Genomic DNA, 20,027 nt, shown 5'->3' on the forward strand with positions numbered 1-20,027 from the left:
TTTAGAAGGTCAGCTATAAGGCTGTACAGAAATCCTGGCATGAGGCAATGAGGGATAATTCTCCTGTAGGTAATTGACAGTTGCTGTTTTGAATCTACTTTATAATGTAAACCATTTGCCACTTGTGGGAACCTCAATCTTATGTTGGCAATCCCTTTCTCAACTAAAAATTGCATGGGCCTAAAAACCTGTGTGCTCAGGCAGGTCTTGATTCCCATGTTATAAGAGCTGAATAGCAGTTGCTATCAAATACATGTACAATGTCCGTGTCTCTAAATTAGTTACAGGTACAAAACTGTCTACAAAAAGAAAAAAAGTTATCTGGTAGAGGTTTATAGAAACTTAGTCCTATTCAAATGAGTCTGATTCATATATCACATATTTTCACAAATAACTCAACACTAGTAGGTGAACACAAGGCATTTTCTGGACAGCTTTCTAAAGCCTAATATAAGGGTGTTCAAAGGAAGCTGAAGTAACAGAAACGTTGTGTCTGTTCCATTGATCTAATATAACTAAGAAATTTGCTTTGGTCAGATTTCCTCTGACACAAAGAATACGTACCTTACAAAGAGCTATGATGATTTCAGAATCTCCTCCAGCTTATCTTATTCAAGTTGTAAGTGAGAATGCTGATAAAGGTAATAATCCACGACAATCTCTATCAGAGGTATAAAAATTGTTTTTCATTTAATGACCCATGTTTTACACTGCCATTTATATGGATTTATATTGCAGTTTATATGGATAGTTGCTGGCAGGCTTCCCCGGTGGCTCAATGGTAAAGAATCTATCTGCAATGCACAGGCAATGCAGGTTCGATCCCTGGGTCGGGAAGATCCCTTGGAGGAGGAAATGGCAACCCACTCCAGTATTTTTGCCTGGAAAATCCTATGGACAGAGGAGCCTGGTGGGCTACCATCCATGAAGTCGCAGAGCTGGACACGACTGAGGGACTAAGCAGGAGCATGAGTTTGAAGACAAGTCGTGCTCCTTAGGCTTTGTTGGGGAAAAAAAAAAAGTTTTAAGGTGCTATGCTTTCTTGTAAGCACTTACTATAAATGACATATATTTGGGGTGTTTCCTATAATTCATAATTTGGGGGGAATGTACAAGAGAAATGATAGTTTTCGGAAACATAATAAGGAGATGCCCAGAGTCTAGAAATCTGCCAAATCTGCTACATCCCAGTGATCAGAAAACAAATTTGAACAGTTAAATCAGAAATAAATGATAACCGAGAGCCATACTGTTAAGGGAAGGGCTTCACTGGTGGCTCAGACGGTAAAGAATCTGCCTGCAATGCAGGAGACCTGGGTTCGATCTCTGGCTCAGGAAGATCCCCTGGAGAAGGGAATGGCAACCCATTCCAGTATTCTTGCCTGGAAAATCCCATGGACAGAGAAGCCTGGTGGGCTACAATCCATGGTGTCGCAATGAGTCGGACACGACTGACTGACTTTCACTCACTCATACTAAGGAAAACGTTATTATGGACAACAGTAGAATTCTAGAAAAGCTCCCTGAACTGTTATTTCTTGTGAGATCATAAAATCTGGAGCTGTCAATGACCTAAATCTTCATCATATAGAGAACATTATAAGCTAAGACAGTTTTTCGATGTCTCTGAGAAGAAACCATGCAATCATTGCTCTCATTTAGGCACAAAGAATGATTGAACTTGTGGAAATTCAACCTCTTTATAGACAAACGTTAATGAAATCGGGAGGTAACTGGCCCGTTTTAAAAAAAAAAAAAATCAGACATGAGGATGCTTTTTCTAAGTCTGATCATTTCCTTATCAAAACATTCAAGAGAGGTTATACAGAAGCCTCATCTCACTTAAAACTGTCACTCATTTTGATGCATAAGGAATCCTGCAGTTTTTTTTTCCCTCCATCTTCCTTAAAAGGCTTCAATTTAGGATACTGTGTATCTTCTGTTCTATCCACAAGTGATTAACACCACAAACCCAGGACAATGAACTTCACAGAGGGGGTCTGGTGTGTTTGCGCACAACTGTGTCATTCAGTCCTCACAACAGCCCTGTATCTCCTGTTAACATGTGTGCGGAGGGCAGAGGGGATGGATGACACGCTTAAATTCACACAGAAAGCATATGGCCAGGACAAGTTCAGGAGTTCCATTTCCTGACACCACATGGGTCCCTTCGAACTTGTGCAAAGGTAAAAGCCTTGGCTTGGCTCAGTTATCTAATGCTCCCAAGTACACAGCTGCCTGGAGCCACACGGCCACAGTTTAAGTCTCCCTCAATAGAAACGGCAGCAATCCATCACTCACCCCTGTCTCAGGAGAGACTCTCGTTTCAAAGAATCATCGATTGCAGCATTTGTCGTGTCTCTAAGGCACACTTCCATTGCTCAATCAGTTCCAAAGGACAAGCATGTCATCATCTTTCAGTGCTCTGGTGCAACAACTTAAAATTAGAGAATTCACCCAGGACTAAGTCTGGCGCTGAAAGCGGGAGGCATGTTCAGCTTCAGCTTATGGACGCTTCCCTTCAACCTTGCCAGTTTCTCTAGTGGAAACGGTTTCACGGCCAGCATGGGGTTACTTGGGGTTCCTTGAAAAGCTCACGATGGAAACAGAAAGGGGAATAAGATACATGGAATCACGGTGATAATGAATCCCAGGAAAACATGCAGAAGTCCCCTTTGGGCATAGAGGTTACACAGAGTGGACTTTTTAAGTCTCATGAAAGGGACCAGTATGGCTGGATAACTGGACCATTCACACTCAGTGAGCCATCTTGCCTTCAACAGCAGCACCCAGATCTTTGCAACAGCCTTATTTCCCTTTCCCTGTGATGAGGAAGAGAAGCCAGATAAATTCCTGTACCAAGGCCAGGTACCTAATCTCTACAGGGTTTCATCTCTGCTGGCCTCGATTAGCTAATGATGACCACGTTCCCAACTTATTTTCAGGTTTGTTTGTTTGTTTTGGCAACAGTGAAGTATTTAAGTGGCCATCTACAAAATACAATAGAAGTGACCTATCACGAGTCTTTGGCCTTTAGAAACCTATTTTTGACAGAAAAAACATCCATGAATAAAGAGTAATCAGAGATCATTTAACATGAGAGTTAAAATAATTGGTACAATATATAATTTCTTAACTGCTAGTAATTCTATTCTGTACCATCTTAATTAAGAAGAAAAGTACTGGGTTATTCTTTCAAAAGGGATTTGAGACACAAAAAAATTACACCCAGGGCAAATTCCAAGTATAAAAATAAAGAGGTTAGTGCAGAAGGAAAATGGACGCAAAACCCACAACTATCCCTTACCATAAACACACTCGCTTCAGTTGACCTAAAATATCTGTTGCGTTGCATTCTGGACATATTCTTTTCAAACAGACAAAACTGTCCAATTTTGACACAAGAATTATTTTACAGTATAGGTTGGACATTCTGCCCTGATGCAGGTTAAATTAATAACTGGAGAAACACAGCAATGCTTTTTATGGCTTGTAGAAAAACAGAATAACAGGGTTTTATGTAATATAATTAGACTAAACTCCTATTTAAGAGACTCGGATGACAGAAATATACATTGAATCCAAATGTCACAATAAAATGAAATGTCACTTCAGGAAATTGTCTTCTTAACTTTTAAAAAGCTCAATGTTTAAAAAATTCTGTGATTAATATGTTCAAACTTCAGACTTTCAGAGAAATTAAAACATCAAAATGTACAGCCATCCATTTCAACAATTAATCAACTTAATTTTAACACTTTAGCATTTATATTGTAAAATGTGAATCAGACTAGCTAACACAATGAATTTTTAGCATTTACATTGTAAAATGTGAATCAGACTAGCTAACACAATGAACTTTTAGCATTTACATTGTAAAATGTGAATCAGACTAGCTAACACAATGGATTTTTACGTAGCATCTACAAGAAGGGGGGAAGAAAAGAAGAAATGAACACGATATAGCACGGAACAGGAGCAGCTGTGCTAATACGCTCCAGTAGAAGGAGCTACAGAAATAAAAAACTTACATTTTGCAAAGGCCAAGAAAGAAATGCTGAAAATGAGGTATCTAATTGAATCTTTCACATCTGAGTAAAAGTGATAATCATTTAACTAGCAAATACCTAGCAAATACCTAGCAATAGCAAAATGAGATGCTTAGACTAGGCCTTCTCCAAGGTCTCCACACTGTTCTGCAAAGCATTAGGCACTCTGCTTTGCACCCTAAGAAACAGAAAGAATACAACCTGGCCCTATACCCTGGATGCTTACAATTCTTTGAGAGAGATAAAATGTCCACACAAGCATCTAGATTTCAAAGTAGAGCAAAAGCATGTTGAGAGTACTTTAAAATGAATAAACGCTGCTATGAGAGATACATGACACACAAGGCTACAAGGAGGAAAGACATTCCAAGAAGACCTTAGGTATTTGGGGAAAACATACATCAACCCAGAAAATGTTAGGTAGCCCAAAAAGTTCCTTCAGGTTCTTCCTAAGATTGTACAGAAAAACCCGAACAAGTCTTTTGGCCAACCCTATGAAAACAAGTAGAATTTCTTTGGATGTAAATATACCTTGAATACTTAAATTCAGGACATAGGAGTCAAGCAGAGAAATAAAATCTGGATTTAGTTGTTTGTGCTTTAAAAAAAAAAAGCTCTGAGTATGCTTTAAGTGAACGCAAGAGCAGCAAGTTAAGCATCAAAATACTGACCTACACACATCAGAGTACAGAACAGACATCACTTGGAAGACAAGCCACAAGGTCAAGTTCACCCTTCCGTGATGCCCGGAGCACACCGATAGCCAAATCTGGAGCTGACTTTACCTTGTGAGGTACTTGCAGACACGGTGACAGCGAAGGGCTCACTCTCTGGGTCAATAAGAGGATCTCCCAGGGTTTCCCCCATCACAGCATGGAACAGGGATTTGCCGTGACTCCCACCGATATTTGGTCTATTCCTTGCAAAAGGCCAGTTCCGTTCAAAGAAAAAGATGTGTGGCAGTAAAACTTGGGAGCCCACCAATGAGCCAAGACGTCCGTTTCCAAATGTTTGGGGAGGTGGGAATAAACTCACAGAGGACCAGGCCTGGATGGACTGGCTGGCATCCTCCTGTTAGAGACCAGCTGTGATAAACTGTTGCGTCATAACGCTGTTCACTGCTTTGGCAAGACCTGGTACATTACAAGGAAAACATTGCCACACCGTCTCGCCGGTGACCCTCGTGTCTTGTGAGAGGCGGGGGCAGGATAGTACTTAGAACTCTGAGAGCAGACACAGTTCAATATTCAGTTGATTCTAAAATGGAAAACTTTGCATCTCTGGGTTATGAAATACTAGCTACACTTACTTGGATAATTTTTTTTTTTTTTCCTGTCTGCCCACCCTTGGTTGAATCTCTAGTCATATCATCTGATATCTGAAGAAAATGTCTGAATTCAAGTATGTGTTTATAAAATTTGCGATCAGCTACAGAAATGCTCTGTCCTTAGGTATTTACTCTCTTACTTTGTGAAATCTGTAAAACAATGACACAGAGATCCAGATTCTCTAAAACTGAAGCATTAACAGACTGGAGACAGGGCCTGAGACAGCTCAGATTTTATATATCAGGGTCTGCTACTCAGAAACTTAGTTATTAAGTTTACCCATCCATAGCATATACATCAGCTGATGTGTGAACGTTGGTTAACACTGGAAGGATAGATTCCATATCATCATGAAAAAAAGTAGAGTTCTCCCTGAGAGGAATAACGCATTACCAGAAAGGAAAAAAAAAAAAAGACTGACATTGATAGGTTGGAGAGGAATTGTGGTCAGTTTTGTAATCAGGAAAAAGCTGGCTTCTTGCTCAAGGCCTTTGACCTTTTTGGCAAAGAGAAATGCTAGCTGTGCCAAATTTCAATGTGGGAGCAGGCCTCCTCCTATCACACAAGTGGCCTCATGGAATTGCAGTGACTTGTGGATTTAAAAAGATGCCTCCACTTGGGGCAGTATATCAGGTGGTAATAAATCTCTGAATACGCTGCTGATACCAATATTCCCCGAGCAGAATACATATATATCTGGTTCATCTACATTGAGTAACTCCTCATCCTACAAGAGACTAGCAAAAGCTCCCTTGTTAGTTGTGGAGCAATAACTTGGTGGGAAGAAGACTTAACTGGGTCTCCACAGCACAGAATACAGTGGAGAGTTGGGCAATTCCATTGTGTATAAACTTCTAAAAACCAAAACACCTTTATTAAGGTGATTGAGCTAAAAGAGCTTTCTTGACAGTCCAAGTAGCTGAGGGAATTACAGCTGCGTAGAGCTAGTTTTTTCCATTTGTTGCTGCTGCTGTTCAGTTGCTAAGTCATGCTTGACTCTTTGTGACCCCAGGGACTGCAGCACGCCAGGCTTCCCCATCCTTTACTAGCTCCTGGAGCCTGCTCAAACTCATGTCCATTGAGTTGATGATGCCATCCAACCATCTCATCCTCTGTCACCCCCTCCTCCTGTCCTCAATCTTTTCCAGCATCAGGGTCTTTTCTCAATAAACAAGTTTCTTCTTTCTTCTCAGAGGGCAACTTTGCACAATGACACAACATTTAAAGATGTGATTAACCCAAGATTCTTGGTTGAAGTTATGATAGATAAAAATAAGTCAAGAACACTTTCCTTTTTGTTAATAAAACTGAACAAAAATTTAAGCCCCATTTGGCCTACAGATAGGGCTTCCCAGGTGGTGGCGAGGGGTAAAGAACTCGCCTGCCCATGCAGGAGATGTAAGAGACGTGGGTTCGATCCCTGGTTTGAAGATCCGCTGGAGGAGGGCATGACAACCTACTGCAGTATTCTTGCCTGGAGAATCCCATGGACAAAGGAGCTGGCAGGTTTCAGCCCACAGAATTGCAAAGACTTAGATACAACTGAAGCAACTTAGCACCCACGCACTGCCTACAGATACTCAATGTTCCAAAATGTGCCTGAGTGTGAAAGGCAAATTTTGGCTTTATTCCTGTTGTGTGTGTGTATTAGTCACTCAGCTGTGTCCAACTCTGCGACCCCATGGACTGTAGCCCTCTGGGCTCTTTTTTGGTCATGGGATTCTTCAGGCAAGAATTCTAGAGTGGGTTGCCATTCCCTTCTCCAGGAGATCTTCCCAACCCAGGTATCAAACCTGGGTCTCCTGCATTGCAGGCAGACTCTTGACTGTCTGAGCCACCAGGGAAGCTCCTTATTCCTGTTAAGTGGCAGTATCTCACCCAGTTCCCTATCATCACCTCATTCTTGCCTTCTGATTGCACAGTCTCTCCAATTTTTAAAAAATGAACTTAGAACAAGTTTACTAAAGTGTCCTTAAGATTATGATGGATTATAAGAAGGATAAAGTTGGCAGAATGATACCATTTTCGAGTGAGAGAAGCCCTTTGCGGGTCTAAGGATCTATTAATAAAATGAGGAAATGGGGATCCCAAATGAGAAGTAAATTCTCCAGGTTAAACAGCTAGGGAGGGATGGAGCTGGAACTGGAATTTAATTCTCAGGCCAGTTTACCACCACTGGCCTTCACTGACTTCTACTCTTAGAAGTGACTGAATCACCACTTTTAATAAATCAGGCGCAACAGGGTTAGAGCACCGGGTGAGTTAAGGGGGAGACGCGTTACCTCCTTAAAGGAACATCAGTAAGTAACTGTTCTTCACTTTTCCGTCTCTATAGATATGCAGGGAGTGTGGGGAGTTTCTCAATACGCTTCTTCCTATCATTCCCGCACTTCCTCAGTGACCACGTAGCTCATTCACGCCCCGTAGTTCCACCTGAGGATCGTGTGAGTTTTGTTTCTGAGGTCAACACTATCACCTGGTTCTCTAGCCATCTCTGTGACTCTCTGGGCAATACACACATTCCTTCCTTCCAAGAGTCCTCAGAGGGACTGGTTTCTGGATTCTTCACCTGCTGTCACTTCTATTTTCTCTTTCTTTCCTTCTCAGACACCATGCAACTTGGCCTACCTGCCATGTCGCTAGACGCTGTAAGCCTCTAACAGTTCTGAAGACAGGCTTCAGCCATGCAAACATAAAATTATCTTTGACAGCGAATTACTCCACAGCCCCTGAATCTAATACCATCGACTCTTATAGCACTGACCACAATCTGCCAACCCTTCTCCCCTAGACTATCTTACAAGAAAGCAAAATACTTGTCCTAGTCTCTGTCTTTCATTCATTTATTTATTCAACGAGTATTTACTGGCAATATATCAGCACTCTATAGGCAGGCATGGAGCTAGGTGCTGGCTTGATGAGCAAGATGGATGTGCTCTCACCTGGTAGAATTTTAAAATAATCAATAGACAAAAATGACGTGTGTGTGTGTGTGTGTTTTTAATGACAGTTTTAATAGAGCAGTGGCGGGTGCAACAAATGTTGCTTAAACTCTTGACAACATACCAAGCAACACAGAAAGCACCCCAAGTTACTAACAAAATACTTATAGAATATGGATTGTTTCATCGTGTTTGTTATGTTAGTGATTTTGTCCTATCACACTGCAGCACTGGATCATGTAAGATACAGCTTACAAATTAAAATGGACAAAAGCAAATGGAGCCAGAGCCCCTTCACTGTTCACCTGAAGCTACCGCAGCATTGTTCATTGGCTATCCCCCAATACAAAGTGTTTTGGTGTCAGAAAAATAAATAAATAAAAATTAAAAAAATAAACGGAGCCAATCTCATTTGTATCTAATTACACAGGTGACAGCTATCCACTCATGTATCCCTCAGATGTTCATGAGATACTAACTGCCAGGTATTATTCTAAGGGATAAGAGATAACAATATTCATAAGTCAAGGTTCCCATCCTCAACGAGTTCACATTTAATTATATCTATCAAAATTATCTAAATATCCCTTAAAGAGTGATCTTTTAGCTTCCTTAACCTTGAAGGTCAATTAGCATGTGATGGTACCAGAAATAATGTATTTGCTTAAGTTAAGTCGTTACCATCAGTGGACACAGTATATGATCACTGACAAATCTGTTAGTGTTTTGACACGTATGTGAATTTACTTACTATCAAGGTCTTGAGATTTCCCAGTGTCTTACTCTTTATACTATCAAACTTTGAAGGATATTATAATAAGATGCATAAAAAAGCATGCCAGTAAATGGGCCGTAATGTAGGCCTTGGAGCTTTAGACCACGTCTAGGTGTTTTCTACACCAACTGGTTATCAGCACTTTGCTTCTGAAGGGTACTTTTATAAAGAATTCTACTGCCTTCCATCCTGTGGAGCATGTCCTTTGAAAGACTGCTATTGTTTCATGGACTATAACCCGCCAGACTCCTCTGCCCATGGGCTTCTCCAGGCAAGAATACTGGAGTAGGTTGCCATTCCCTTCGCCAGGGGATCTTCCTGACCCAGGGATTGAACCCACATGTCTTGTGTCTCCTGCATTGTCAGGCAGATTCTTTACTGAGCCACCTGGGAAGGCACCTATGAGAGACAGCCCTTGGTAATTTTCCAGAGTGAGGAGAAGTGGGAGGAGGCCGCCTTCCTAACGTACCTGCACAAAAGCTAACCCAGCTTCCAACACGGGGGGATGTCGGGCTCTGTGCCACGTAGAGGCGAGAAGACAAGGCGATCGTCTCCCTGCGGACGGTGGAGACGCAGGGGTGTGGATGTGGCTGCGGGTGCAGGGCACATGGCCAGCAGGAGGAAGTGTGGGGAAAATCAGGAATGGTGCCATCGTAAGGAAGATGGAAAGCTTAATCCTATCCTAGTTATGACATCTGAAAGAAATGGAAGTCTGGAATTTGAGAAGGCTACTCTTCAGTATTAACTCTTCAGTATTATTTACGGAATCATCTCTTAACCAAAAGAATCTGAATATTACTCAGTCAGAATACTCCCCAAATTTTAGTACATTTAGGAGAAGCAACTGGAGTAATGGGCTTCCTAGGTGGTTCAGCAGTAAAGAAGCCGTCTGCCAATGCAGGAGACGAGGGTTCGATCCCTAGATCAGGAAGATCCCCAGGAGAAGGAAATGGAAACCCACTCCAGTACTCTTGCCTGGGAAATCCCATGGACAGAGGAGCCTGGTGGGCTATCGTCCATGGGGTTGCAAAGGGTCCGACACGACTTAGCGACTGGACAACAGCAACAAGTAGAATAATAACAACTGTTAATGATTCCATAACAAAAAGGTAAGAGAATGTCTAAAAATGTATAATTAGCAAAATCATAGTATTATACCTGTATGAAGTTTTTTAAAAAAGCATTAGATTGACGAAGATTTGCATGAAATGTTCCCACAGAAGAGAGTATTTTTTCCTGTCACATTACTCTCAGAAACTAATTAAAACCTTTCTCTTTTTTCAATCATAGTAACGTTAGTTGATAACATCATATAAATTTCAGACGTATAATGTTACAGCTCAGCTTCTGTAATATACTGCAGCATGTATGTGTCTCTGTGTTAGTCAGTCAGTTGTGTCTGACTCTTTGCAACACCATGGACTGTAGCCTGCCAGGCTCCTCTGTCCATGGGATTCTCCAGGCAAGAAAACTGGAGTCCAGGTAGCCATTCCCTTCTCAGGGGATCTTCCCAACCCAGGGATCGAACCTGGGTCTCCTGCATTGGCAGGCAGATTCTTTACTGTTCCGGGTTGGGTGGCTACAGGTTAAATTTGGATTTCATTCCCTAGATTGGATTTTAAAGCTGCTTTAAGCGCGCTCTTTTTCTTTCCTGTAAAGCAAGCTACGTTAGTACAAGTTAGCACAGTGCATACAGAATTCTTTCTCCTGCTGGTTCTCCGCCTCTACCTACGCTCAGTTGGGTCTGACCTTTTGTGACCCCATAGACTGTAGCCCTCTAGGCTCCTCTGTCCATGGGTTTCCCAGGCGAGAATACGGCAGTGGGTTGCCATTTCCTTCTGCTATAGCCCCACTGAAAAAGTTGCTTTGTTTCATGCTAGGAGAGCTATGACCACCTGCATCACCTCCTAAAACGTCAGGAGCTCCTTGAGGGAACAGTATCTAATAACTGTGAGCATCCCTCGGGTCCTGCCGAGCTGTGTGCCTAGCTGGCACCAATGCATGTTATTGATCGTTTTGGTGATGAGAGCCATGAGGAGACAGCTGCCTGATACATTTGTCTCCCACGGATCATTCACGGAGGAGAGGGACCTCTGGAAGTGACAACACCTTCAGCTTTCTTCTTCTTCCGACAAGACTGACATCTCTCCATGGTCCCCCAAGGAAGTCACACAGCTGCCAACAACCAGAAAGCTCACTTTGCCTGCCCAGAACTGCTGCCTTTTCCTGGTGCAACTAAAGTCAGCTCAGAAGCCCACCTTCCAGTGTCGGGGGGCGCATCAATTCAGTTTCTCCATGGTCTCTGGGAACACAGCATGGGAAAAACGATGTTTCAATGGGACACAGGGCTTTTAGCAGAACATACAACCCTGTATCCTAACAGGTAGATCTCATGGCCACCATCCCAGCAAGTCCAGGATTCCCATGGAAAGAGAGAAAGGAAGGCCACCACTGAACACATCTGGGTCCTTTCTTTCGTTTTCTTTTTTTCTTGAAAGAAAGGAGGGCAAGATCCACTCTTCTTTAAGCTAAAACTATAACTTGGTTCAGAATTTCAAAAAGTATTGGGTCATTTGGATTTTCACATAGGTGAAAAATTTGAAAGAATTTTTTTGGCCAACCCAGGGACATGTTTTCCATGTCAGCCTTGTTGCTGTTGAGTCACTAAGTCCGACTCTCTGTGACCCCATGGACTGCAGCACACCATGCCCCTCTGTTCTCCACTGTCTCCCGGAGTTTGCTCACAATCAGGTCCATTGAGTCGGTCATGCTATTTAACCGTCTCATCCTCTGCCACCCTCTTCCCCTTTTGCCTTCAAACTTGGCCATTAGCAGGGTCTCTTCCAATTAGTTGGCCCTTCGATCACAGTCTTGTCATGGTGAAGGGGCCTGTGTAACTCAATGAAGCTATGAGCCACGCCATGCAGGGCCACCCAGGACGGACATGTCACACTGAAGAGTTCTGACAAAACAAGGTCAACTGGAGAAGGAAGTGGCAACCCACTCCAGTATTCTCACCTGGAGAACCCCATGGACAGTATATGTTTTCTATACAGGATTATTATTCTAAGCTAATAAACCATTTTGATGAATGAACATGAATCTGAGCAAACTCCAGGAGACAGTGAAGGACAGGGAAGCCTGGTGTGCTGCAGTCCATGGGGTCGCAAAGAGTCAGACACAACTTAGCGGCAGAACAACCACCACCACCATTCTGAACGAAAGAAAATTAACTCGATGAAAAGATGTTAGCTGATAGCCAATAGCTCCAGAAGATGTGTATTTGGTATTTTAAAAGGTTTTCTTGACCCTGAAGTGATGTGATCCATGGAGTCACAGATAGAAACTGGAGCCAGAAAGCATAGGTTTTCAGTTGTTATATGGCTTCAGACTTGTGTTAACTCTTTGGGGTCACATTTCTTCGTCTCTGGAATGAGAAGAACTTTCTGTAAAACCCTTTAAGTTCTTTTGGCTTCTAATGTGGAGATCCTTAATAGTACGCCTGCAATTTGTTTACTTAAAGGGTAATGGAAACTGTATACTGCATTCTTATTCATGTTCTAATCCTGAGTTACTACTTCTTTCTCATACCTGGTGGCTAATTAGGTACACCACCAAAGACACTTTCTTCTGGAAACTTCCTTCTTCCTGCGTCCCCCCACCCCCTTTAAAAGTTAACTTGCCTGTTACACCTGAAAAAAAAAAAACCAAAAACAAAACAAAACTCTAACTTGTCTAACCACTTTCTAGGCATCAACTAAACACTTTTCCAGTCGTTATACTGTTGAACCAAAGACATACCACCTAAACTATGTTAACTTGTGTTTGCAGTATAATATTTGAAATTCTCCAGCAATTTGGTTTCTAACCATAATAAAATACCTACAGGTGATATCATCAACTGACCCATATTTAAGTTGTGGGAAATCCCAAACTTCTAAAACATGTATCTTCTTCACTGTTCAGATTTTATCAATTAATTTTTCAAGATCAGCTATCTGGAGATTCCTAAGGTAACGTATCCCATCACTGGTGAACCATATGAAAACCCCGCAATCCTAATGCAAGTTCAGCGCCATAGAGCTGTAGGCAAGTTTAGTTTATGTAAAATAAGCCATTTACCAGTTTTGTGACTTCCCCAAAGGAAATACAATGACTTTTGAGATTACAGACTCCTATAACTTGATACCACAGAGATTAACACATTCAAACTCTTAATTTTTCATAACGAAAATGAGTTACAGGGAAATCAAGTGATTTGCCCAAGGTATGACTCCAATAATCAGCAGCAGACTTTGAGCTAGAAATCAGGTTTCCTCATTCCCAGTTTGTGCTCTGTCTCATTAAAATGATGCAATAAAACGTTCAAGTAAATTGTTCCAATCAATTATTCTTAATGCCAACAATTATGTTAGAAGTCTATTAGCAAAAAAGCTTCAGTACCATGTGAGTCACTTAATGTGTATGACTCACCTGTGGGGACGCCACAGTGGACCACAGAGTTTAGAGTCAGGGCTTTTTAAAAAGGAAGTACTCAATAACAGCTTGGTAATTAAAAATTGGTGATATCTGATCAATCAGTTCAGGAACCCATTCTGCTGACAAATGTCCTTTTGCCTCATGCTCAGATTCTTCATGAGTCATCCTAACAGCCTGGGGTTCTTCTGGTACAAACAGTTGTACTTTCTTTTGTCACAGTTCCTCTAATAAAAAGAATAAAATTACTATGTGAAAATTTCCACTGTGAGGTACTCATACTTTTAAGTTTTAAAAAGCACCTTAGAGCTGCACTGTGCTTTTATCTATTTTGAAATTCACAATGATGCTACAAGGTCCTTCAAAGCAAAAGAAGAAAGTAAAAAGCAGCTCTTGAAAAGAGCGTGCATGTGGAACCTGGCAATGATTTTGGCTACAAAATTAATCTTTTATTTTTCTATCAGCTCTCTAACTGCTGCCATAAATAAAAATGGGTCTTCTATTGCTAAGCGAACCTTTAAAATTCATACTTGTTTTTGAAGATCTAACTACTTAACAATTTCATACTCTACTTATATACACCATGTCTTTGTGAAACATAGAAAGTGAAAGTGAAGTCACTCAGTCGTGTCCGACTCTTTGCGACCCCATGGACTGTAGCCTACCACGCTCCTCTGTCCATGGGATTTTCCAGGCAAGAGTACTAGAGTGGGGTGCTATTTCCTTCTCCAGAGGATCTTCCCAACCCAGGGATCGAACCTGGGTCTCCCGCATTGTAGGCAGACGCTTTACCATCTGAGCCACCAGGGAGGTCATACTTACTTTGCGAAACATACTTACATTCAAAAAACATAAATTTAAGAGCAACAGAGGTGTCAGTTAATGACTGTTCTCATTATTTTATTAATCAAGTTATCATGTGTAAGGTTTAAATTGTTGATGATAAGATTTCAAAATATTATAATTTTGAAAGCACACTCTGTTCCAGACACTGATTTATTTAAGTCATCTTTAATTCTCACAACCACTCTTTTAGATGAGAAAACAGAGACTTGGAGAGATAAAGTGACATGCCCCAAGTAAAAACACTTGTAAAGTGACAGTCTGAATTCAAACCTGGGTCTGTTTGACTCTTTACACCATGTTGACTAAAGACAAATAGATACAACTTTACAGGCAAAACCCACTACCAGACGTTTTTGAAAGATACTAAATTGTTTTCCAGTCTGACTTTTCTTCCTCAATGGAAACATTTTTATTCTCCTTAAAGGACAGAAAACACTGTTGCTTTACTATATGAAAGTGTTTTTCTTTAATTAACATTTTATATTTACAGAACCAATCCATTTTCATTGTCGAAAATTTCAAAATACAGATTGGTAAAAATAAAATCATTATATTTCTACTACTTAGAGATTATTAATGTTGAACTCTTAGTGTTTCTCTAACTGGATCTTTTTCTGGGCATATGTATAATCCTAAGTACATATATAAATGTACATACCTGTATCTATACACATAGTATTTGTGTTTTTTAGTAAAAATGAGGTATGGTACTTATTGGTGGTAAGCCTGCTTTCCATTTATTTATAAGTTGTTTTATTTTTTTATTTTTACCTTCATACTTTTATTGGGGTATAGCCAATTAACAATGTTGTGATAGTTTCAGGTGAACAGTGGAGGGACTCGGCCATACACAGACATGTAATCATTCTCCTCCAAACTCCCCTTGCATCCAGGTAATCTGCTTTTTAATGTCCATAATCCCCATCTTTCCATTTTACTAAATTTTCATTTCAAATAATACCCAGTTCATATTTAAAATTTCCCAGTTGAGCCCAAATGCTCTTTATAGCTGGTTTATTCCTAGCCTGACTCTAACCCAGGATGCGGCTATCCATTTGGCTCTATGTTCCTTACGTCTCCTAAAATCTAGGGTGGTTACCTTCCCCACCGCTAACTTTCCTTAATTTGAAGGCCACTGACTAATTGAAAAGATTAGCCCAATTTATCCCATGGTATGTCCACCCTCTGGATTTGTCTGGCTGTTTTCTTCTAGGATTGTTTATCTTGCTTCTCTATCCCCATGTTTCCCACAAATTGGATATTATATCTAAGGGTGTGTGGATTCAGGTGAAACATTTTTTTTTAATGTAATATAGGTAATATTCTATGTTTCCTAGTTCATCACATCAGAGAGATGGTATATGACTGACCATTAGTGATGCTAAGATCAATTACTAATTTAGAATGATGATAACACGGTAGGGTTCCTTTTTTTCCTTGCAACTAGAAAGTAGTATGTGTGCTGCTAACTATGGAATTATAAGGATATTCAGTTTCACCAACCATTCACCCAAAAGTCACAACACACTGAATAATCCTTGAGTGAATCAACACTTTGAATTTATGATGTTTGATTCTATCCCTCCTTCTACATTTATTAGCTGGCATTTTTATAGGAGGTAGAGCTTTCCATTGAGAACTAAGGCAATGTGGATGCCCCTGAAGTATAGTTTTCTATTACAAAGGAAGAGTAAATATTTAATTTTTTCCTCTTACTTAAAAAAGTAGGTATCTTCAGTGTCGAAATCCCTTGGTTAGGGATTCTGTTCTGAAGGTTCACTGAATGCTCTTCTGTTCTTAAATGCTTTCCACTGAATTCTCATATCATAAAATACTGACATATTTAAGTTCCTATTTTTTCAACTGTTTTTTCACTTTTCTGTTATCTTTGGTTCTAGGACAGTGACAACCACGATACCCATCCACTGGTTCTTTAGAGCTCTAGCCCTTCTTCCTTTTATTAAACATACAAACCACCTGTCACCTCCTAATAATATAACGAAGGCTTCAATTTCACCTAACGATTTCCACTACTAGCGATTTTCAGCTTTTAGCAAGCGGTTATTCCTAAATTATAGGGAAAACATACAACACAAACTGAACTGGCTCCTCCACAGTCATGCTGTATGTCAGCATAGCTTCGGGAAGAGAGTTTAAGATTCCTGACAGGTTTGTGGACTGATTAAACCACATTCCAACCACCGAGTTTGTTGTTTGCACTCCAGGGGTGCTTTTCTTCAGATACACTAACCACTAGAAAGTGAGACGCTATGTTTTTCACATTTACAAACATGAGCTCCATTTTAATACACTCTTTACTGTAAACATTTAGAAACATCTTATTGAACACGAAGGGAAGGAGAGGGAAACTAAAATATGAAGCGAGACAAAACAAACAAACAAACAGACAACAATGCTTTCAATTCTAAAATACGTATGTCCTCCCCCCATAAAAATAAAATCAAGTATTAAGTCAGTCTTCCTTCTAATTATGTTTTTATTTATCTATTGCATACACTCAGACGAAGAGCTCAAAATGCCTCAAGTCATCCTGGGCAAGTTGACAAGTATCCTACACACTGAAATGAGAAGTGGGAAGAAGGCCAGATTGCCTAATTGTTACTTGGGAATCCGAGGAGGTGGACAAGCCAAAATCTTTACACGGATCCAAAGAATACAGCTTCCTCCTTAGGCAGCAGAAGAGAACAATGGGCCAGAGTCTCATTCTGTGTAATTTTATAGGATGATTCCATTGTTTCTTTCATGTAGCGCCTGAAGGGAGAGTGTATTGCTATCTATGGGAGAGCTTCCATCAGAGAGTTATTACAGAGGATGAGAACGTAGCCCCTGGGAGATTAATGAATGATACCACATTCAGTCTCCTACGGAGCTCTCAGATAAATGCTTTGGGAACTGTGCACCCAAAAGACCTCTGCTCTGAGGTCAGAAAGTTTTAGTGACCAAGCGTTAATGAGGCAAGCAGTATGGCAAGCTGATTAAAGGAGCTTTGAAGAGAGCGTTTGGGAGAGGGGATAAATAGGGGATTGAGAAAGGGTATGGTATACCCAGATAATGGAAATGTGAGATCGGCACTTATGCAGGAAGTCTTAAAGAACATTTAACTTTATCCCTTGCCACTTATGGTTGGGGAAACCAAGGTACTAACAGGTTAAGCGACTTGCCCACTGCTGCACCCTGGATAACACAGAGTTAGTGACTAAATCAAAGCTAGAATCCATGACATCTTTTAAAAAATGATACAAATAAACTTATTTACAAAACAGAAAATGGACTCACAGACTTAATTAGAGGACAAACTTATGGTTGGGGGGAGGGGAAGGATGGGAGAAAGGGATAGTTAGGCAATTGGGGATTGACATGTACACACTGCTCTATTTAAAATGGATAACCAGCATGGTCCTGCTGTGTAACACAGGAAACTGCGCTCAGTGCTATGGGACAGCCTGGACAGGAAGTGGGGTTTGGGGGAGAAAGGATGCCTGTCATGCGCATGGCTGAGTCCCTTCGCTTTCCACCTGAAACTTCCAGGACACTGTTAACCAGCTATGAAGTGAAGTCACATCACTCAGTCGTGTCCGACTCTCTGCGGCCCCATGGACTGTAGCCTACCAGGCTCCTCCATCCATGGGATTCTCCAGGCAAGAGGACTGGAGTGGGGTGCCACTGCCTTCTCCAGGGGATCGTCCCGACCCAGGGATTGAACCCATGTGTCCCGCATTGTAGACAGACGCTCTATACCCCAATACAAAATAAAAAGTTGAAAGCTACAAAAAATAAAATAAAATGGATAACCAACAAGGTCCTACTGTCTAGCACAGGGAACTCTGTCCAACGCTATATAACGGCCTGAATAGGAAGGGGGTTTGGGGGGACAATGAGTACATGCATATGTATGGCTAACTGCCTTTGCTGTACACCTGAAACTATCACAACTTGATTAACTGGCTGTACTCCAATACAAAATAAAAAGTTAAAAAAAAATTCTTAGCTTTTTAGTCCCAGTTTAGACGCCACCTCTCCATGAGGCATTTTTGGACCATTCTGGTCTCTTTAGAATTCTTTCCTCTCCTGTAAACAAAGGCCAAAAAGCCCCTCATACAGTAGTTATTGACATTCTTTCACATGTTGCTTTATTTTATTTTGGTCTACTCTGGGAACAAGGCAGATGCTGAAAGAACAAGCAAATGAAAAGAAAAAGTTAAGAGGCAGAAAGGAAGCATAACTGAAAGGAAGCAGAAGACCAGGGTTCACCCTTGAGTTCTGCTACTAACTCCATTCATGAACAAGCCACAGTGGCTCTGGTCTTAATTCCCCATTTATAAAGTGGAGACAGGGAAAGGAGAGTAGGTGAGAAGACATCTAACATTTAACTCTTCCAATCAATGTGCTTTAAGGATTAAGATCTCATCTGTTATAAACTCCTATCCCTAATCAGAATCATGCCTAACCTATTATTAACAGGTTGATAGTCTTAACCACTATCATCGGCCCACACACCCACCCACTCACCACCCTACTGTCCACTATTTCCTAACACACACCTGAAGTTCTATTCTATTCTATCTACTCATTCTGATGTACCTGTGGTATACAGTAGGTGCTCAATACATGTTGAATGGATTCATTAACATGTGAATCAATACGTATACTCCTATTTTCTATCATTTTCCAGGGCTTGTTTCTGGCTTCCTGATCTTATTTCTGCTATAACACTTAATGATATTTTTTTTTTTCTTGACGGGAGCAAAGTAAATGCTGTTTGAATGTCAGGTCATTAGTTCTTAACCTTAATAACAAATTGTACACAGAGTCAATACCACATAATTTGTTGCCTGTTGCTAAGTCATCTGACTCTTTGCGACCCCATGGACTGTAGCATGCCAGGCTTCCCTGTCCTTCACCATCTCCCAGAGCTTGCTCAAACTCATGTCCATCGAGTCAGTGATGCCATCAAACCATCTCGTCCTCTGTCGTACCCTTCTCCTGCTTTCAACCTTTCCCAGCATCAGGGTCCTCGAGACCCTGTTTTCCCGACAGTCAGTCCCGCCCACCAGGAAGTTTGCACAAGCCTGTTATCCTGATCCATCAGAGGGCAGATAGAAGAAGCAAGAACTACAGTCCCACAGTCTACAGAACGAAAGCCACAATCACAGAAAGCTAACCAAAATGATCACGTGGATCACAGCCTTGTGTAACTCATTGAAGCTATGAGCCATGCACCCGAGACGGACAGGTCATGGTGGAGAGTTCTCACCAAACGTGGCCCGCTGGAGAAGGGAATGGCAAACCACTCCAGTATTCTTGCCTCAAGAACCACACAATTTACCCCTGAGTTGTTTCACATGTTTCCAGGTACATTGTTAAGTCCTTTGAAAACAGGAGAAGGTATGTTTCACTTCATTCATTCTTCTTAATATAGCATTAGAGGTTCAAGACTTGATTGACTATTAATTCTAAACAGACAGTAACTGTATTTTCAAAGGCCTTCAGCAAAGATCCCTACCCACAAAGGACTCAGCCCCCTTGTTACACTTTCGGAAGAGGTTCTAAGAAAGATGGCTATCACTCCTTGAATACAATCCCTCTACAA

The 20,027-nt window shown here is 41.1% G+C and overlaps 1 protein-coding gene and 1 non-coding gene across 2 annotated transcripts in view; both read right to left on the minus strand.

Annotated features, from left to right (window-relative positions):
- Positions 1-20,027, minus strand: part of PPARG (peroxisome proliferator activated receptor gamma) — a 100,490-nt gene that overhangs the window by 59,577 nt on the left and 20,886 nt on the right. The window lies entirely within an intron of this gene.
- TRNAC-ACA (transfer RNA cysteine (anticodon ACA)) lies at positions 14,309-14,380 on the minus strand. The gene has a single exon. It is a non-coding gene; the product is annotated as a tRNA-Cys (tRNA).

Source organism: Capricornis sumatraensis, chromosome 10 (assembly GCF_032405125.1).
Source record: "Capricornis sumatraensis isolate serow.1 chromosome 10, serow.2, whole genome shotgun sequence".
Classification (NCBI taxonomy): Eukaryota; Metazoa; Chordata; class Mammalia; order Artiodactyla; family Bovidae; genus Capricornis; species Capricornis sumatraensis.